Source organism: Podarcis melisellensis, assembly GCF_964234715.1.
Source record: "Podarcis melisellensis genome assembly, chromosome: 8".
NCBI classification, from domain to species: Eukaryota; Metazoa; Chordata; class Lepidosauria; order Squamata; family Lacertidae; genus Podarcis; species Podarcis melisellensis.
This window is the reverse complement of record NC_138540.1, coordinates 77,066,224-77,086,031: the sequence shown is the minus strand read 5'-3', so window position 1 is coordinate 77,086,031 and position 19,808 is coordinate 77,066,224. Positions and strand designations below refer to the sequence as shown.

The 19,808-nt window shown below is 42.1% G+C and overlaps 1 long non-coding RNA gene across 1 annotated transcript in view; it reads right to left on the bottom strand.

Moving 5' to 3' along the window:
* Window positions 1-7,811, bottom strand: part of LOC309376273 — a 29,938-nt gene extending 22,127 nt beyond the window's left edge. Inside the window, exons 1-2 of the long non-coding RNA XR_014171141.1 lie at window positions 7,712-7,811; window positions 6,427-6,549 (exon numbers count right to left, since the gene is read on the bottom strand). This is a non-coding gene — a long non-coding RNA (uncharacterized lncRNA). The remainder of the gene's footprint in view (window positions 1-6,426; window positions 6,550-7,711) is intronic.
* Window positions 7,812-19,808: the final 11,997 nt, after the last annotated feature.

Genomic DNA, 19,808 nt, shown 5'->3' with positions numbered 1-19,808 from the left:
ACATAAAGCAGGTGAAAAAGGCGAATCCCAAGAGCCAATCAGGTACTCACCTCAGAATTCTTACTCACCTCTTAAAAGAGAAACTAGCAAAGCCAAGGCTGTAAAGGGCAGCAGAAATAAGAGAAGAAAGAATGTAGGGCAGAAGCATCACTAATGGCCTGGAAATTGCCTCTGTCCTCCTGAGGCAAATCAGCCATATGCCCCTCCCCCATTCATTCCAAATTCCCTCCCAATGTAGCATTATTCCTGAAAAATTGTTGATAGGGAGGTGTCCATCTATTTTATATACACATCTCACTCTGAATCCTCCTTCCGGACAAGCAAGTGGCATTATGAGAGTTAAAGGACAGAGACCAGGCAGGCAAATCAATACGGAAGGGTGCAGAGTTGGGTCAGTGAGAAATATGATCCCTCTCATTTTTATAGCAACATGCAAGGGAAAGGGAGGAAGGGAGAGAAGACGACAAGGAGAGAGTCTGCATGACCAAGAATTACTAGGCCTTTTTTCCTTGTCTGAGTAGCAATGTTACCGGTAATGAGAGCTACTTTGGATTGAAAACACTGGGTCTCATTCTCAAGGCAGTTGATGGTCTTCTCACTTTTACACATTATGGTTCCTTCAGAAAAGCAGGATGGGCACTGCAAACCATTTTCAGCCATCATGTTGCGATCAGGAACTGCCAAAATCAAAAGTATAGTGAGCATGTTAATGTTTTTCTCTGTTTTTGTATCTCTGTGTTGTATTAATGGAATCCACCCTAGGGCCTTCCAGTTTTGGTGGGGCAGCTGCAAGTACTCTTGGATAAAATATAATCTAGACACAATCTGGGTTCAGGACTGAGCATGGGACAAAGTCACCATTGTTCTCTGAGATGAATGACATTTACATAAAGGGGAGTGGGGGAGTGTGAACTTTCTTCCCTTCTCAATCTCTCAGAAGTTTTCCTGCCATTGATTATGGTGTAGCCTGTATGAAAAGGTATTCTCTTAGTCCCTTATCTTTGTACAGAGTTTCTGGCTGTCTTTTGCACTTCTGGAATGAACTAACCATCACTTTCTGTGAATTCCCTGAGACTTGCAGGTACAGGGCAGTATATAAATTCAATAAATAATAATAATTAAGAATAACTGCCAGCTTAGTCAGTACTTATTTTGTCAATTAAAAGATTGTCCAGAAACAGTTCAAGGGTCATTTAGGAGGACACCTGGATAAGATAGCTGGGCTGTAACCATCTAATTTGGACCATCAAATTGAATGTTATCTTAAAGGGACCATAACCTGTTTATGAGCTGTTCATGCACCTAGGTATCCAATTATATTGCATGAAATATCATTCACGGCTAATTATGCATAGGGAATGTTATAAAGGCATCTTGAAGATTATATTCTTATCCCTGATTTTTATTTTCATTATTTTACTTATCCACTTGGTTACTTAATGTAGGCAAAGTTCCTCAACTGACAGAACTGACAGTTCTGTAGACACTTCTAAACCCTAGAAAATCAACATGACTCATGTCAGAAGTAATCTACCTCTGAGGCAACCGTTAGGGAAGTGGGTCATTAAAATAGCAGATTAGCACAGCAGCACAACAAAGGAATGGAAGCTGCTCCCTGTGTAGTAATAAAACCAGGATTAGGTTTTATTAGAATATGAGGAATGTGACCATTCCCAGGAAAAGACAAACTCCCAAGGCAAGGATGCTGCTGTGCCTATGAGAGGGACAGGACATATTCTGGTGGATGTCTTCATTGTAGGCCTCAGGTTGTATATATTTATGCATAACCATATATCATAAAGACACCAGAGTGCATTATGGTTTCCACAGGAAACACAGAGCCTGGGTTACAGCATCCCTGCTATCCATTGAATCTCACATCACTTGGCTATAGGGGCGATGTGTAACCATATCTTAACATACAGTAAAAACATGGCTGGGACAAGGGCACTGGCACTGTGCAGGATCAGGATGGTCTGATCCCGTATGGTGCTCCTTTGAGGGACAGGAAGAAGGAGAGGCCTGTTTGGAAAGGCAATCTATCCCTTCTCTGGCAGACGTAGCTACCAAGTAAAAGGTAAAGGGACCCCTGACTATTAGGTCCAGTTGCAGACGACTCTGGGATTGCGGAGCTCATCTCAATTTATTGGCCGAGGGAGCCGGCGTTTGTCTGCAACCAGCCTCCGGGTCATCTGGCAGCATGACTAAGCCACTTCTGGCGAACCAGATCAGCGCACAGAAATGCTGTTTACCTTCCCGTCGGAGCAGTACCTATCTATCTACTTGCACTTCGTGCTTTTGAACTGCTAGGTTGGCAGGAGCAGGGACCGAGCAACGGGAGCTCATCCCATTGCCGGGATTTGAACCGTCGAACTTCTGATCGGCAAACCCTAGGGTCTGTGGTTTAACCCACAGCGCCACCCGTGTCTCTAGCTAGGTCCCTCTTTTTCACAGTTTCTCCTCATGACTGCCTCCCCATCCTGCCTGACTCTTCATCCCTTGAGAGCCCCTAATAGTCCTGAGCTGCTCAACCCAACCTGTAGCCCCCTGGGGCTGTCTCACCCCATTTGAATGAGGCACAGATTCTCTAAGTACTGCTGATTGACTAAGGATCCAGGCCATGGCCAAATTCAGCGCAAAACCCTAACGTGTTAATGATTCTAAATTGATGCAGAAACGTACGGCTGAGAGTTGCATTGTTACACAGTTCAGTCTTGCAGCAGTGCTTCTTCATCTGAAAGAATTTTCCATCCCCTGCAGTGAAGCTGTAATGGCCTGGGGAACAGCTTGTGGATGGCGAGCATCTATTCCTAAGTTGCTCTTGGAATTTCACTATGAAAAGAATTTGAAAGAAATATTTAGATATGGAGGTTTATTGCTCCTAAAACACATTCATTGTAATGGTTCCAATTTTCTGTAATGTCTGAATGAGAACCTTTTCAAACAAAGAAGATGCAAAATATTATTAAATTCTGCAATCTAAGGTGATGGGCTTTATTAATTTATATATACGTACACACACCTATATATCATTGAAAGAAAAATATCAAAATGATTCCACTCATAATACATAAAGCATACAATAAAATCTGTATTAAAAGTAAAGAAACAGATATCAATTAATCAATGGAAAGATGTATTCTGAATGGCTTGTATGAGCCTGGTGGAATACAAATTTTTCTGCAGGCATTTAAAAGATGCTTGCCAAGGATGGGTTGAATAATAGTGAGAGTAGAGAAGCCAATATAACTCAGATGATACTACCCTGGCCTTGCCTAAGTTCCTCTCAGAAGTAATACGAAATAGAAACCTACATACTGTGGATAAAACAATGTGACCACTTTTTAATCTTCCCTGTATTTCTTTTTTATTTTGCTTTTGAAAATGATTTTGTGGGTCTTTCAACCGAAATAAATAATGTTCTTGTTCTTGGCAGAATAAGATGCATTTTCAGCTGAATTTGGGGAAAGCACTTGAAGCAGCAATTTTGCAGAGCTATTTCAATGGCTTTTGTTTGATTTTGTCAATGCATACCTAGGGGTAAACATAACAGCAAAATTAATAATTATGAAAAATGTTGGTCAGAAATTAAGAGAGACTTAGACAGTTGGACCAAATTGAAACTTTCTTTGTTAGGCCGAATTGCTGCGATCAAGATGAATGTATTGCCAAAAATGCTGTTTTTATTTCAAACACTACAGATTGTGGACAAGACGGAGTGCTTCCGGAAGTGGCAGAGAGATATTGCTAAGTTTGTCTGGCAGGGCAAAAAGTCCAGAATTAAGTTTAAGATATTAACTGATGCGAAAGATAGAGGGGGCTTCGCCCTGCCAGACTTAAAGTTGTATTATGAGGCCGCAGCTTTTTGCTGGCTAAAAGATTGGCTACTTCTTGAAGACACTGATGTATTGGATTTGGAAGGTTTTAACAATGCGTTCAGATGGCATGCATACTTATGGTATGACAAGGTTAAGATCAATAAGTCCTTTAAGAACCATATTGTCAGAAAAGCAGTGTTTAATGTCTGGACAAAATATAAAGACTTATTGGAAAACAAAACTCCAAGGTGGCTATCACCATTGGAGGCTAAGGCCCGAAAAAGACCCAATATGGAGGCCAACTGGCCAAAATATTGGGAAATACTAGAAAAAGATGGAGACAATTGGAAATTGCAGAGTCTGGAGAAAATGAAGGATAAAGTGCGAGACTGGTTACATTACGCTCAGATTAAAGAAGTTTTTAAAAATGACAAGAAGTTAGGGTTCCAGGTGGAGAAATCGAAATTGGAAATAGAACTGTTAGAACCGAAGACTAAGGTACTTTCTAAAATGTATAACTTGCTGCTAAAATGGAATACTCAAGATGAAACGGTTAAATCAGCTATGATAAGGTGGGCGCAGGACATTGGGCATAACATTATGTTTGAGGACTGGGAAAGGTTGTGGACTAATGGGTTGAACTTTACTGCATGTAATGCTCTGAAAGAAAATGTAATGAAAATGATTTATAGATGGTACATGACCCCAGTCAAACTTGCAAAAATATACCACCTGTCTGATAATAAATGCTGGAAATGTAAAGAAAGTGAAGGAACATTCTTCCAACTCTGGTGGACATGCCCTAAAGTGAAGGCTTTCTGGGAAATGATATATAATGAACTGAAAAAGGTATTTAAGTATACCTTCACTAAGAAACCAGAGGCCTTCCTTCTGGGTATTGTTGGCCAAGGGGTGGTAAAGAAGGACCGAACATTTTTTATGTATGCAACAACAGCAGCAAGGATACTCCTAGCGAAGCACTGGAAAAGTCAAGATTTTCCCACACTGGAAAACTGGCAGATGCAACTGATAGACTACATGGAATTGGCTGAGATGACCGGCAGAATCCGAGACCTGGGAGAGGAGAGGACGGAAGAAGACTGGAAGAAATTTAAGATTTATTTACAAAAACATTGTAATTTGGTTGAATGCTAAGCAGGTTGCTAAATCATAAATAATTGAGCACCACTAAACTAGATAGAATTAGGAATACAAGTGAGATTGAGAAAATATGAACCATTTGGAGAACTATTAGACTATAAATTAAGTTTGTGGGATATAAAATGCAAATAAGATGATAAATTGCTGGCAAAAATTTCTTAAAAATGAAAATGGGAGCGGGTGACGTGAGGAAGTCCAAAGAAGTTGTGACAATATGTTATGACATATGTTGTATTGTGAGTTATCTATGTATCTATATTGAAAACCTTAATAAATATTTTATTAAAAAAAAAAAGATTTTGTCAATGCAAACAGCTAGAAGTCTGTAAAATTTGATAATAAACCCAATTTGCAATGGGGCGTGAATAATTTTGATTGCAACCGTAGTTTGTAAAATACAACCAAAGCTTTCAAAGCTTTATTACGATCATAAAAGGTAAAGGTAAAGGGACCCCTGACCATTAGGTCCAGTCGTGACCGACTCTGGGGTTGCGGCGCTCAGTAAAAGGCATTAAATTTGCAATGAATGTAGAATACATGTGCCATACACTGCATTCTCTCTGCTAGTCGATCATAACCATTTACAGGGCGGGAAAATACTTCCCTGAACTCCTGTTGCCCAACCCACGATACTTGGCAGAGGTTTAAAGACTGTCTCAAGGCAAATAAAAAAAAAATGTAGCATCAACACTGACAACTGGGAAACACTGGCCTGCAAGCACTCCAGTTGGAGAACAGCCTTTAACAAAGGTGTCATAGGCTTTGAAGACACTTGAACTCAGGACGCAAGGGAGAAACATGCTAGGAGGAAGGCACGCTTGGCAAATCCACACCTTGATCAACTCCTGTCTGGAAACCAATGCCCCCACTGTGGAAGGACATGTGGATCCAGAATTGGCCTCCACAGTCACTTACGGACTCATTGTAAAAACCGTGTTTATGGAAGACAAACTTACTCAGCTACAAGTGATCGCCAAGGAAGAAGACTTGGCAGTGCACTTCAACTGCACCAACCTCACTGTCCCATTTCCCCTCTCCCTCCAAGTATGTAGCAATGATGTAGGAACAGATGGTCAAGTGAGCACCACCATCCCACCCAGAATAGCCCCAAGGTATTTTGGCACCTGAGGCAAACCACAAAATGGCAACTGCACACTCTAGTGAAGAAGGGGTGGGTGAATATGTACATCAAGATGGAAATCTGATGCTTGTGATCAGGTGATTTTAAATTCCCCATTTTCAAATGTTAGTGATTCCTTACTACAGGATTGGGAAGCTGTGATCCTCCAGATGCTGCTGGACTACATCTCCCATCATCTCTGACTGGTGGCCAGGATAGATGAGGCAGAAGGGGGTTCTCATTCATCTACAGCTTATGTGACAAAGCTTCCTTGCCACTAATTTAGTAATTCCAAAAACAAAAGACAAAAAACCAGATAAATCTTACCTAGATTTGTACGCAGAACACTGGCAGCACAGGAATCTTGATCAAATTTACAATATGATCTTAAATAGCGATCATATGTCAGTCCAGTCCTGTTAAATGCCTCTCTGCACTTCAGAGGCAATGCTGAGGACAGGAGCAAAAGATTAGTTCATGGATTGTTATTGTCATTAACATTATTATTATTTGGTTTTGTGGTTTCCTTCATTTGACACATAGAAGGAGGTGAGAGAGAATTAAATCTTTTAAATGAAATGGGGTTCAAGTTTACAAGACATTTCAATAAAATGAAATGAGTAAAAGCCATTGGCCAGAACACTGGTTTAATTATTTCCAAGAGGTAAACCCTCCCTGTCCCATGGCCCATTTTTCACTTCAATGCCTTTTTTTCTTCTACTGTTCTATCACAAATTTAGATGTGAGCTTTAGATAAAGGAGCAATGGCCAGATGAGCAGGAGGAAGGCTTATCCCATCATTTAGGCATGAAAAAAAACATTGTGGAAACTGGGTACCGTCTGCAGGAAAACTCTGTCCCATCACTTACTAGACCTGTTGGGGAGCAGATTTTGCATTTCAACCAGTTTTAAGCAGAGTTAAATGAATAGGTGAACAGGGTTAGATCCAGGTTGAGAGAGTTGGTCTTTAAGGGTTCTACTAGCTATGCTAGGGCAACTCACCTATGAAAAATGTTGACGATGTTTTTTTTTTGGAGGGGGTTAGGACAGTTAAGGGGGGGGAGAGGAGACATCCTGGAAGCACATACTGCTCTGCATGACATGGACAAAGTGGAAATACAAACATTTTGATCCCTCTCTCGTAAGACTGACAAAGCTATCAACTTGAATGGCCTCACAAAAGGTTTAGGCAAATGATGCAGGATTTGGCTACTAGTGGCTACTAAACATAGTACCTTCAGTTACTAGCATATTTCAAATATCATTTTAAAATTCTATCCATTTTAGTTGCTCTTGGCTTCTAATTTTTTTGATTTATTTGTTTTCTGCACTTGCCTCCAAGCAGCTCAAGGCTGTGTACATGGTTCTCTGCTCCCCATTTTATCCTCACAAGAACCCTGTGAGGTAGGTTAACCTGAGGTATAGTGACTGGTCCAGGATCTCCCAGTGAGCTTTGTGGCTGAGTGGGGATTTGAACCCTGGTCTCCTGGATCCTTGTCTGCCCCTCTAATGTCTACAACACAATAGCTCTCTTAAATTCTGCTCTCTGGATTCCTCTGTCCTCTAAATATTATTACTGTAAAATTTCCCCATCCTATTGGTTCCTACTTACCTGGAGAAAGCAGGCCCAAGAGGAGGCATGTGCTCAGGAGTGCCTTCATCATTCTAGAAAGAGAACTGATGCACATAGAGTCTTACTTGGAGGGATTTATAGGCTACGTGTTTGTGCTGCAGGCAACACTTTGGCATAAAGACATAGAGAAAATGATGAAATTCAAAGCTCACTGTTGAAATTGTCCGAATTATTTCACCACAATCTCATTAGTTGTCAACAGGGACTTTTCAATTTTTTTCTTCTATACAGTTACCGTATTTTTCGTTCTATAGGACGCACTTTTTCCCTCCTAAAAAGCAAGGGGAAATGTGTGTGCGTCCTATGGAGCGAATGCAGGGTGGAGGCAGCCGGGAAAAGCCCCCAAGAGCCACTCACAAGCTCCGTGCGCTCTTGTGGGCTTTTCCCCAGGAGGGAGAAGGGACTGACTGGCTGCATCAGTCCCTTCTCCCACCTCGTAGAAAAGCCCACAGGAGCCACACACCCTTTAAAGAGTGTGCGGCTTCTGCCGGTTTTGCGAGAGGTGGGGGAATTCCCCCACCTCATAGAAAAGCCAGCAGAAGCTGTGCAGCCCCTTTAAAGAGCACACCGCTTTTGCGGGGCCACTCTTGGGGGCTTTTCCCCAAGGAGGGACAAGGGACTGGCAGCGTCAGTCCCTTCTGGCTCCTCGTAGAAAAGCCGACAGGAGCCGTGCACTCCTTAAAGGGTGTGTGGCTCCTGTGGACTTTTGCAGGAGATGGGGGAATTCCCCCATCTCCCTCAAAAGCAGGGAGAAGGTCTGGGAGAAGCGCACAGGCTGCACGCTTCTGTCCGCTTCTTCCCAAACTGTGGGCTTTTGTGCGAGGTGGGCTAATTCCCCCAACTCCTGTAAAAGAAGGAAGAAGGTCTGGGAGAAGCGCACAGGCTGCCGGCAGCCTGACCGCTGCTAGCAGAGCTGCGGGGGGAAATCATATTTTCCCCCTTGATTTCCCCCTCTGAAAACTAGGTGGGCCCTATGGTCAGGTTCTCAGGAGCTGAGAACAAAAAAAGGCAATGGCAAAGCCCGGAAGCCACCTACAAGAAAACTCCTCAATACAGTCTCCATCTAAGGATTCCTCTTCTAAAGAAGAGAAAAGCCTGGATACTAGATCCATCCCAGCAAGGCTGCAAAGTATAGGATGAGCTGTGCTTAAAATGTGCACATGGCTGCAATGGAGGTTTCAACCAGTAAAATTGATCCACACAGAAAAAAGGAGGGTGACTCAGTGGCAGCAACGAAATCACTTCAGGGGCAGGCAAGTAAGGCTGAGGTAGAAAGCACAGTGATACCTCTAGATACGAACACTTCTGGCTATGAATGATTCGGGTTACGAACTCCGCCAACCTGGAAGTAGCTGCTCCTGGTTGCAAAGTTTGCCCCAGGATGCAAATGGAAATTGCGCGCAGCAAGAGGTCCCATTAGTGAAAGTGCGCCTGAGGATAAGAATGAATTCAGTTCTTAACCAGAGGTACCACTGTAAGGTAATGTTACTGCAGGACCACAAACAGCTCCAAATGAGCAACTTGTTCCAAGAAGGCTGCAAAGTCAATTGAGGCCATGTGACTATGCTCATCATTAAAAGTAGAAAAAATAATTCTGATCCAATTCCTCTGTTTTTGTCTTCGCTTACTGAGTTGGAAGGAACAATATACTTTTTCTCTTCTTCCAGGCTACTAATCAAAGTGCAACCAAAGCCTCAAGGTACTGCTCAGCTGACTGCTCAGCTGGCAAACTAGACATACCTCAGGGCTGTTTAAAGGTGCCAGGGACGAACTGGTAGGCACTGAATAGAATACAGTGACGCTAAGATTATTACTGAGAGCTGATTAAATCATTTTACTGAACTTTGCCCCTCCTTGTTCTAATTGTGTCAGATTGTTGTGAAAGGCAGAGGATACTTTGAACCAGCTGATTTGTTTAGTGATGACTAGACTTAGCCACATTGTCTTGAACTGAATCCAGCTACGTAGTTGTTTATCCCTGCTTCAAATCCCACCCTCCATTTTCAGAAGACAAGAAGAACCCTGCAGTCTAGCAGTTTCCTTCTTGGAGTGGCTGATCAGATGTCCATTGGTACAGGACTATCATGACAGGACGGCAGTCGCCCACTCCCCCTGTTCTCCCCGAGAAAATGCAAATGGTATATCCATCAAATTAATTGCCACTGATAGCCTCTTCCATAAATGTGACTAGTCCACTGTTAGGTCAATCCAACTGTGGCTTTCACTGCTGATATGGGTTTTCTATAGCTCAGCCAGTAGAGCATGAAACTCTCAATCTCATGATCGAGTCCCATGGGGGGAATTACAGTGGTTGGACTAGATCAATCTTGAGGTCCCTTCCAACTCTACAATTCTATGATTAAGCTGAAGAATTTTGCTGATGCTGATTATGCTTCACTTCTTTTCTTTTGTAAAATATTTTTTATTACATTTTCAGTGTTTTGTGATCACAATATCCATACATTAATCCATATTCTCAAACATCGCTCTATCCGAGCATCGACCTCCTCCCGCCCCTTTTTCTGACTTCAGTACGTAATTCTTAGCACTTCCATAACCACTTTTTTTACCTTCTCTCTTATTTTTATATTTCCCTTTATTAAATGTAAATCAGTTCCTTATATTGTCATTACAAAACATTTCAACTCACAGCTACAAATGTTTTCAGATATTTACAATATTCTTTCATATATAATATAAATTTGATCCAATCCTTTTGATACAGTTCGTCGTGCTGATTCTGGATCTTCCCCGTCAGCTTTGCTAACTCAATGTATTCCACCATCTTACTCCACCATTCTTCCAATGTTGGAATCTCCTGTGATTTTCACTTCTGGGCCAGGAGTATCCTTGTGGCCGTTGTGGCATACATAGATTCATCTCCAATTAGACCTAACAAAAATTTCTGATGTCCTGGAGAAGGTAACCAAATGTTTCTTAATTATTTTGCTTGTGTTTAGTAAGGTAAAGAAAAAAGAAAAGTACTCTATTTAACGATTAACCCCATAATATCACAAATATTTTAGCTGAGATAGTTGAAAGGAGGGGTAAAGCATGACTAGTGCAGTTCAGAAGACATATGCTGTATAATAATTTATGCAGTTCATAGTTCAATCATGGAACTCACTTCCATAGGAGGCAGTGATGGCCACCAGCTTAGATTACTTGAAAAGAGGATTAGACAAACTCGGGCAGGGCAAAATAACCCACAATATCTATGTTCCACCTCCAGTTTCAAAGGAAGTTTGCTTCCTTCCTTGAAAGCGAAAGATATTTCTCAATTTTCCACCCCATCACTCACCAATAAATATATTTGGCTGGATGGACTGGAGCAAACTCCTCGGGATTTCAGCACACTCCTATGCACTGTTGGTGGAAGTAGTAACCATTTATTTCAAAGGGATTACAATGCAATTCTATATCTGTCTACCTAGATGTAAGCACCACTGATTTCAATGGGTCTTGATCCCAGATAAGTCTGTATAATTTTGCATTGCATCTTCTTCAAAGTATATTTTGGAGTTTTGGTTTCTCTGGCACTTCCCTTTATCTCCCCTGCCTCAAACTGTTTTCCAATTGAAATAACTATTATAATGCTTCACATATCTCACACCCGCCTCACACTGATGGGTAATTTTGGTTCATCATAAACCTTCTCCTTGTGAATTCACAGCAGTTGTGTGAGTGAGTTGGATGCCTGATGGCAATGCTTGGAATCAAGATTTCTGTCTCTTCCATTTTTGCTGTTGATGGAGGGAAATGGGATGCAGCACACAGAGAAAAGAGTGCTGTAATGTGTATTATTATTCCTATTGTGATAAATATTAATGATTGCAGAAAATAAAAATTTGCTTCTATAATGTGTATCCTTCAAATCATTAGTTTGGAATGGAGAAGTATGGTATTTCCTGATATAAAGCATCAAAGCTTTGTTTTTAATGTAAAACTGCAGGCAAGTAGAGATTTGATGATTTTTGAATGCATGGTTATATCATCTAACCTCAATACAAGATGACACATCTCTCAAATAAGTGAAATGATAAAAGAGTTAGAACAGGTGGTGAAAGAGACTGGCTGGGCCTAATGATCTTTGTTTCTTCAGGTACCTTAGTCTTGTTAAAAAAACAACATACAAAAAGTCATATTCAAAAGGCATTGGCTTTTACAGTGGTGCCCCGCAAGATGAATGCCTCGCAAGACGGAAAACCCGCTAGACGAAAGGGTTTTCCGTTTTGGAGGCGCTTCGCAAAACAAATTTCCCTATGGGGAAAAATCTTGTGAGTTCCCGCGGGGTTTTTTCACTCCCCCCCTTTTCCTAAGCCGCTAATCCGCTTAACAGCTGATCCGCTCATAAGCCACTTAACAGCTGATCGCTAAAAGCCACTAGACCGCTAATAGCGCTAATCCGCTAAGCTGTCAATGGGCTTGCTTCGCAAGACGAAAAAACCGCTAGACGAAGAGAATCGCGGAACGGATTCTTTTTGTCTTTTGAGGCACCACTGTACACCAATCCTATGGGCCTCCAGCTCTGACCATTTTGCTTTGTAAATGTTCTCATATACTCCTTACAGTTCAAGAGTCCATTCACCTTGGAGACAAAGTTATTTTAAAGCTGATTTGAATGTATACCCCTCAACAGTCCCGATTTGGTCAGAATGGCTAGAGTATTCATTAATAAGCTGCCATGGGTTGTACCTTGATTCCAGGGTGTCCTGATTTCTCCCTCCCAGCAGAGAAGGATCACAGAAGCACCTCCTGGGGTGGCAGCGGCATTGGGAAGGAGATGTGAGGGCTCCTTTCCCAAAGCCTAGTTAGTCCTTAAAAGGCTTTGGGAAGAAGACAGTTGGACTCTAGGACCCTGTCAGAGTCCTCACGCCTCCTGCTGGAAGCACCTTTCAGACCAGAAATCAGGGGCTTGCCCAACCATTGCACTGCTCCCAGACCTCTGTCTTGTTCAGCCTGGGCGCTAATCAAAACCAACTGTGAAAATCCTCATATATCCTCAGGGAGGCCCTCATAATGCCAGAGTGATCAAAAGCCAAGCCCTCATAATGCCAGAGTGGTAACCTATGGAAGAAGAAGCTGACTTGAGGGAATTATGGGCCAAGGATAGGTGCCCAAGGATTCCAACTGGGAAGGACTGGTCCACTGAGGAGCAGGAAATTATGGAAATAGGAAGTGCATCCTATTTTTTATATTGTAACACAAATCTCTTTTGTCATATTGGATGCCATCTTTTTAAGGAACTTTGTGGGATTCAGCCAGGTGCCCCTTCCAGTCCAATCACACCTACACTGTCAGTAAATGGGTACTTTTAATAAATGTGTTCCTCCCTCAGGCTTTTTGGTAAAACTGAGCTGGAAACAAACTAATCCTAATGAGGCACAAAGTAATCAACAATTAGCATGTCACACACATGCTCTTCCAAGACATCAGGTGAACCTGGAACCTGCTCACATCCATGGGGCCATTCAAGTTTACACTGTCAGTTTTGTAGCTTATCAGCATTTTTTAAAATACTGTTATTGTCTTTTTCTGAAATATGTATTCTGTACTTCTGGTGGATATTTGGATACAGTCTTGATCCAAACCAGTACCTCAGGTCTCTTTTGGCATCCTGGGTGATATATTTTGCTGGAGATATTGGGCAACAGAGAGGGGTCATTTAATTCCTGCTTTCTGGAATCTCCCAGACATCCTTTGTACCCACAGGTGTCTCCTGGACCTGACGGGAAGAATTGTTAGCAAGAGCGTTGACATCCTAATATTCTGGGAGTGGGTGGGGTGTTTCTAATGTAATTCCCACCTCCCACCCACACTTTGGTTTATTTTTATTTTTTACTGCCCTTCAGCTGTTGATTTCAGGGCAGTTTACAAGAGAAATAAACAAAGCACATAGTGAAAACCAGACTGACCCCTTCTCACAAACTAATACCCCCTCCCTCTCTGTGGGGTGTTGTTTGTTAGGCACTTTGAGCTGCCTTGGGCAAGATAGCAAGTAATAATTTTAATTAATTGGTCAATGATGATGATGATGATGCAAGCAACGCAAGCATGGCATCCAAAGAGAAACCTTGCTGGGGTGGGGGCTTGTCCTCCCTCAGGGTGGGGCAGGCACGTCCTTTGCAGGGGCTGCATCTACAAGTGAGGTTTCCTCCGGTAAGGGGCAGGGGCAGGTTTAAAAAAACCCATCTTGTGAGTGTAGTTCACCGGCTGCTTCCCTGATGGGACAGGGGTGGGCGCAGGGTGGGCGCGTGCAGCATCAGAACATCCCCTCCCATGAGAGGAGATTGGGATGAGGCTGCTTGGTTTGTTTCTGGCAGAGGGAGCACTATAGGGAGGGTGAGGCCTCGGAAACAGGGGTCCAGCAGAATTCTTTTCACGATCAAAAAGTCAATCGCGATCTACAGGTTGGACATAGTGGAGCTACATGACTGAAAGGGTTGTAGATAACATCTCCTCTTGTAACCTATTTTCAGTGATTGACTTCTGAACAGCTATTATTTTAAACACACACACACACACACACACACACCTCTCTTTTTTCTCTTTTCTTTCTCCTCCCTCCCTTCCTTCAATCTTTCTCTTTTTACTGTTTCTCATACTTCCCTCTTTATTTAAACCTCCTTTCCTACTTTTATGATATTCTAGCTTTTATACATCCTAGCAACATCAACATTGCTATTAATTTTATTTTAAATATACCTCCTTCTACGCATTTCCTTTCTATGGGTGTGTCTTTTGTATTTGCTTATACTAACAGAATTTCTAAAGTATGAATTCAAGTTATACTAACAGAATTTCTAAAGGATGAAGTAAAGTTATATGTGTGTAATCACATCTAAGAAAATGCGGCATTTCCCCTCTCCATTCATTTTCAATGTTTCATTAATTAGGAAACCCTCTCACACTAAAAAAAGGGGGGGACACAAAGATGAGGAAATGCTGAAATATCTCATTCACATGATGATATGAAACAATGGTCTGGGCTTTAAAAAATAAAATAAAATAAAATGCTTAATGTGCTGCAAATGGTGGTGGTGGGAAATCCGAACCTGGTGCCAGTAACCAGGTGGAGAGGTGGAGAAGTGGGCATCTCCCAGGGTGAGAGGCTGGGTGAGAAAAAGGAAAGGTCCAAGGTGAAAATGGGGAGGGCCTGTCATTGGGAGCCGGGGAATGTGCTTGTGACTTGTCAATGCTGTGACTTGTTTGCAAAGCATTTTAAGGATTAAATTGCTTGCATCCACTGGGAACCTAACTCAGCTGTTACAGCAGATGAAACTCAAGGGGTGTCCAGAGCACTGTCTAGCCCTGATGTGTTGGATGAGTTTCAATTAGTAAGATTCAGGGACATTGCCCCTTGCCCCTCTTGTTTGAGGAAACGTAGCAGGGAGGGGACAGCTGACTGGGTCTGGGAGGTGATTAATGCCTCCTTGAAAGAGGGGGTGGTCCCTATGTACTTGAAGGAGGCAGTGGTGTGCCATCATCACAGATTGGGTTACGTGGATCCCCCCCCCCAAGATATTTCATAGTGGCCCTTGGAGGTGGGACATCTGAGATGGGACTTTTGGAGTGCAGTGTCATATGACATCTTCAATCAAACTCTAGAGGGGTGGGGCATAACCAATAGACAGGAGGTAGTATACTAATACTACTGATGCCTGTTGTATGCATGACCAAAGTATCCTGCCAGGCTGCTCAATCAGAGGAATTGGGGGGGGGCAGTGACTATGGCACCCTGTCTGAAGGCAACTAGGAGAGACAGACAGACCAGTTGCCATGCCCATCAACTTTGGGAGGGACCGGCTCCCTCAGGCATTTTATGAGGCGGGGGGGTGAAGACCCCTTGCCACCTTGGAGTTGCCTCCTATGTAAACTGGTGTTTGTTCAGTGAAGGTCAGAGTGCATATCCTTTCTCTTAGGTATTTATTGATAAAATTTAAAAATGGGATGGAGGTTTCAAGGAGATTCAGATTTTTAACATTAGAGAGCCTCCATCTTCGAATAAGATAATACTACAAATTATTGATGATTATGATCTTCCTTGAGATATTCTGAGTGTGTTCGATATTGAGGTGACACCTTGTCATATGAAATTTCATATTTAGAAGCATAATTTCATGGTCAAATGTGCTCCTTGGAAAGTTTGTCCCAAGACATGTTGGCAGCTGAAGCAAACCACAAAATAGTGCCTCGCCAATCCAGGGAAGAAGAGATAAGTGCAGATCGAAATCCGGAACAATGCGAAGGATGAGGAATAAAGATCTCCACAGGAAACAGGATAGGAAGAGACCAGCAGCACCTCCTATTGGCCAAGAGGCCAGTGAAAAGGAAACCTGATTGTGGGGGAGGGGCAAATCTGGTCTTTAAGAAGTGCAGTGCGGCTGTTGTTGCCACTTTGCCAGCAGCAGGGGCAAGGAATTCCTTAGAGGCAAGATCTGCTGCCCCTATGGATCCAGCCGCCTAAGATGGTTGCCTCACCTTGCCTCATGGGGGGAGGGGAGACAGTGCTGCACCTTCGTATGCCAAAGTACCCATTCAGGCCCCTCACTATGTAAGCACATCACAAATACCAAATGGGGAAAAGCTTTTACAACTCTGTCATAGTTGAAGGCTGCTCTCGCAGGATCCCCTATGTCGTTTGCCTATGTAAAGGTAAGAGGCCTGAATATTCACACAACTACTTACTGGTTTGTTCCATCTATGAGGACTTAAGAGAAGCTTTGTTCAAATATTTAAATCTCCCAATTGAGAGATGGATTGGTTATATGCTGAACTATTTATTAAGGGACAAATCCCCTTATCCCTCTGAAAAATTGATCTGTTTTGCCTTTACAGTTACGATTATAAGGAGAAAAGTTTGTAGGGTTCAGTGCTATTTTCCTAGATTTGCCAGTGCCAGAGTTCACCAAGAACTTGTTCCTTGTTCTCTTAGAATGGCAATTGCATTTGTATCTGAAAGAAACAGATCTGAGAACCAGCATTTCATTCTCCATAACCATTTATTTTTGCATTGTAATCATCATAATGAAAACTTAACTGTTTTTTAATGATACACAACAGGATTCTTTGAAGATAAATCCACAATTCCCGTATTCTGACCTCTTTTTCTCTGCCCCTTGCTTCCCTTTACTTCAACCAAAAGCAAAAAAGAAAGAAACAGAGATCCTGAGTCCTGAATTTCAACACTAAGCCTCCAATTCCACCTCATTGCCATAGATTTTGGAGGTCTACATTGTCCCATTCACTCTTCATGTTCAGGCTGGTGTGAGATTCGTGAAGCATTATAACAACTTTTTTGGGTAACAAAAAGGACAAAGCTCCCAGCTCCGATCATGTTTCTTTGATTTTTCCGAATGGCACAAAAATCTGTTGTTCCACAACCTTGGAAAGTGAAAATATGAAGCTGAAATGAAACTGGCCGGGGGGGGGGGGAGAGAGAGGGAGAAATGTTGACATTAGTCCTTTACTCAGGGACTAGGAGAGGGTTCCTGTGATGGTGAATGAGAATTTTAATAAGTTAGTTTTTAAAAGAAGTTCAGGTAAAAAAATTAGATCAGATATAATTTAAATTTCTATTATACCCAAAGGACTCTCAAGACACAAAGATTTTTAATAAACAGGTTATAATTATAAGATATAATGAAATAAGAGAATTTGAAAACAGGCCTAATTGATAAGATTAACCAAATCAAATTCTTGTGGGCAGGTGAGTTGCAATAAAATGGGAGGAATTCTATCCCCCCCCCATCTCCTGGGCGTAGTAAAAGTCACATGCTACGGCCACACAGCAAGATCTGAAAACAACACTCCCTCCTTGGTGTCTGAACTTTGAGTGAACCTGTCAAAAGTCAACATGGTGATCCAGCAGCAAAAAAGCTGGAAATGCACGTGATGGTTGGGTGCCAACTGAGGTTCCCTCATTGCCCCACTGTGATCTAAGTATCCAGAGAATCCTCTTTTTATTTTACCATATCTATTTTCATGTTAAACACATCAAACATAAAGCAGGTGAAAAAGGCGAATCCCAAGAGCCAATCAGGTACTCACCTCAGAATTCTTACTCACCCCTTAAAATAGAAACTAGCAAAGCCAAGGCTGTAAAGGGCAGCAGAAATAAGAGAAGAAAGAATGTAGGGCAGAAGCATCACAAATGGCCTGGAATCTGCCTCTGTCCTCCTGAGGCAAATCAGCCATATGCCCCTCCCCCATTCATTCCAAATTCCCTCCCAATGTAGCATTATTCCTCAAAAATTTGCTGATAGGGAGGTCTCCATCTATTTTATATACACATCTCACTCTGAATCCTCCTTCCGGACAAGCAAGTGGCATTATGAGAGTTAAAGGACACAGACCAGGCAGGCAAAACAATACGGAAGGGTACAGAGTCGGGTCAGTGAGAAATATGATCCCTCTCATTTTTATAGCAACATGCAAGGGAAAGGGAGGAAGGGAGAGAAGAAGACATGGAGAGAGTCTGCATGACCAAGAATTACTAGGCCTTTTTTCGTTGTCTGAGTAGCAATGTTACCGGTAATGACAGCTACTTTGGATTGAATACACTGGGTCTCATTCTCAAGGCAGTTGATGGTCTTCTCACTTTTACACATTTTTGTTCCTTTGGAAAAGCAGGATGGGCACTGCAAACCATTTTCAGCCATCATGTTGCGATCAGGAACTGCCAAAATCAAAAGTATAGTGAGCATGTTAATGTTTTTCTCTGTTTTTGTATCTCTGTGTTGTATTAATGGAATCCACCCTAGGGCCTTCCAGTTTTGGTGGGGCAGCTGCAAGTACTCTTGGATAAAATATAATCTAGACACAATCTGGGTTCAGGACTGAGCATGGGACAAAGTCACCATTGTTCTCTGAGATGAATGACCTTTACATAAAGGGGCGTGGGGGAGTGTGAACTTTCTTTCCTTCTCAATCTCTCAGAAGGTTTTCCTGCCATTGATTATGGTGTAGCCTGTATGAAAAGGTATACTCTTAGTCCCTTATCTTTGTACAGAGTTTCTGGCTGTCTTTTGCACTTCTGGAATGAACTAACCATCACTTTCTGTGAATTCCCTGAGACCTGCAGGTACAGGGCAGTATATAAATTCAATAAATAATAATAATTAAGAATAACTGCCAGCTTAGTCAGTACTTATTTTGTCAATTAAAAGACTAACCAGAAACAGTTCAAGGGTCATTTAGGGGGACACCTGGATAAGATAGGTGGGTTGTAACCATCTAATTTGGACCATCAAATTGAATGTTATCCTAAAGGGACCATAACCTGTTTATGAGCTGTTCATGCACCTAGGTATCCAATTATATTGCATGAAATATTATTCATGGCTAATTATGCATAGGCAATGTTATAATCTTGAAGATTGTATTCTTATCCCCAATTTTTATTTTTATTATTTTACTTATCCACTTGGTTACTTAATGTAGGCAAAGTTTCTAAACTGACATAACTGACACTTCTTTAGACACTTCTAAATCCTAGAAAATCAACATGACTCATGTCAGAAGTAATCTACTTCTGAGGTAACCACTTTGGGGAAGTGGGTCATTAAAATAGCAGATTAGCACAGCAGCACAACAAAGGAATGGAAGCTGCTCCCTGTGTAGTAATAAAAAAAGGATTAGGTTTTATTAGAATATGAGGGATGTGACCGTTCTCAGAGAAAGAAAAACTGCCAAGGCAAGGATGCTGCTGTGCCTATGAGAGGGAGAGGACATATTCTGGTGGATGTCTTCATTGTAGGCCTCAGGTTGTATATATTTATGCATAACCATATATGATAAAGACACCAGAGTGCATTATGGTCCCACAGGAAACACAGTGCCTGGGTTACAGCATGCCTGGTACTCACATCACTTCGCTATAGGGACGATGTGTAACCATATCTTAACATACATTAAAAACATGGCTGGGACAAGGGGCACTGGCACTGTGGAGGATCAGATCCTCCCACCTATCAGTAGGATGATCTGATCCTGCATGGTGCTCCTTTGAGAGGCAGGAAGAAGGAGAGGCATGGTTGGAAAGGCAACCCATCCCTTCTCTGGCAGACGCATCTGC